This window comes from Cebus imitator, unplaced genomic scaffold (assembly GCF_001604975.1).
Source record: "Cebus imitator isolate Cc_AM_T3 unplaced genomic scaffold, Cebus_imitator-1.0 Scaffold487, whole genome shotgun sequence".
NCBI classification, from domain to species: domain Eukaryota; kingdom Metazoa; phylum Chordata; class Mammalia; order Primates; family Cebidae; genus Cebus; species Cebus imitator.
In genome coordinates this window covers 483,377-485,692 of record NW_016107802.1, presented here as the reverse complement: position 1 = coordinate 485,692, position 2,316 = coordinate 483,377, and positions in this window count along the sequence as shown.

The following is a 2,316-nucleotide window of genomic DNA, read 5'->3' as shown; positions in this document are numbered from 1 at the left end:
TGCAACCTCCTCCTCCTGGGTTAAAGCGGTTCTCCTACCTCAGCTTCCTGAGTAGCTGGGATTACAGGCACCCGCCACCATGCCCAGCTAATTTTTGCATTTTTTTTAGTAGAGATGGGGGTCTCATCATGTTGGTCAGGCTGGTCTCAAACTCCTGACCTCGTGATCTGCCCACCTTGGCCTCCCAAAGTGCTGAGATTACAGGTGTGAGCCACCACGCCTGGCCCTTCCATGTTCTTGATGGTAGCACTAAACTCTGCAATTCCTCTGGCAATGTAAGATTGCTTTTTCCTATTTTGGTAGATAGAGGTAGTTTCAGAGCTTTCCACTTGGCTCAGAGAATCCATGTAGGGACTCTGCCAGTTTCTTACATCCAAATGATGCATTCTGGAACTGAAGAAGTACTACGGGATTCAAGAACCCACTGGGCTTATCTGAGATGAACCTAAGCCCAAGCTCAACCAATCATTTTCTCCATCAACTCCTGTTCTGTCTGGTAGACATCGTGGTATTTTAGCTGTCCAGGCATTAGTGTCGGTTCAGAGCCAGTGACCAGCAATTGCTGAATAGTCTTGTTATTTCCCTTTCTTCAGTGCATGGTCAATACACAACCTAGTAAATATCCAGGAGATTCTTTGGGAAGGTTAGGAGGACGAGTTACAGGACAAATTTGGTGGCTCAGAGTTCAGAGTTCATGTGTCCCTGGCCTCCCTTTCAGTCAAGGAGCTCTGGGTCTGTGAACTGGCTCAACTCTGGGAATTGGTTGAGAGGCTGAAACTCCCTACTATAGTGATTTTTTTTTTTTTTTTTTTGCACTGCTCTTCACCAGATTTAGAGCTTTGCTGCTTGTGAAAATCAAATAAGGCCTGAGCAGGCTGCCATGAGTCTCAGCTCTAGGGACGCCATCATCAACTAATCAACGTCCAAGATCTCTGAGGACAGACCATCTTGATGACTGTGCCAGTTCTGCTATCCATGACGGCAGCTGGTCCCGCACTGGCTTTGGCAATTAAGTGCCACCACTTGGCCATCAGATTCTGCCATTCCCAGTGAATTCAGGGGTTGAAGCTTAACGACAGCAGCTCTCCCTCCTAGACTGCCCAAGGATTAAGAAGTCCTCTTCCCCACTAAATGGACTTCGCACAGTCTTGTGAAGGTATTCTTCAGATTCTGAGAGCCAGAGTTACGCAATGGGTCAACAGATTTTACATAAAAAATCTACTCTAGCATTCTAAGCCTCTAGGAGATATTTATCTCAAGTTACCAAGAAAGTTCTGGCATTTTACCTGCAGAACCATACCTAGCCATTTGAACTAGCAAATTGGCTTTAGAATTGCTGTGTAGTAAACCTGATTAAAAATTTTGGCCTGATCCAACATTACTTTCACTTGGACCCAGTATCCCTTTGATCCATTCCTACGTGTGTTCTACAGATTTCTGCCAATGTCACCTGGCAAAAATCTTGCAAGTTTTGGCTGAGCGTGGTGGCTCATGCCTGTAATCCCAGCACTTTGGGAGGCTGAGGCAGGTGGATCACGAGGTCAGGAAATCGAGACCCTCCTGGCTAACATGGTGAAACCCTGTCTCTACTAAAAATACAAAAATTAGCTGGGTGTGGTTTCACGCGCCTGTAGTCCCAGTTACTTGCGAGGCTGAGGCAGGAGAACTGCTTGAACTCGGGAGGTGGAGGCTGCAGTGAGCCGGGATCACACCACTGCACTCCAGCCTGGCGACAGTGAGACTCCGTCTCAAAAAAACACACAAAAAAACACCTTTCAACTTTTATGGTGTGCATTGTGCCTTATGAGATCTCAAACCCCACTGAACCTTACCTTTCAGGGCCGGGCAGGTCAAGTCCGGTTACAGGTCTAGGAGCAGTGATAGGTGGGGTGGGAGGAGGATCCACAGCTCTTTGCAAATCAGCTTCCACTGGTGAGGTCATCATAGATTCTTCAGGCAAGATTAACCCTCTAAGTAAGCACAGGTGGGTTCCTTCTACTGGCAAAGAAGGCTCTGTAGAATTCAGGAGTTTAAGGTCTTCAGCTTCATGGAAACCTTCCCATTTGCTCCCATTCCACTCCAGCGTCCAACCCCTTTCCGATTAGTGCCCTACCTTTATCATGAGAGACTCTAGGGGGTCAAGAATCAAATCTGCGGCCGGGCGCGGTGGCTCAAGCCTGTAATCCCAGCACTTTGGGAGGCCAAGGCGGGTGGATCACGAGGTCAAGAGATCGAGACCATCCTGGTCAACATGGTAAAACCCCGTCTCTACTACAAATACAAAAATTCAGCTGGGCATGGTGGCGTGTGCCTGTA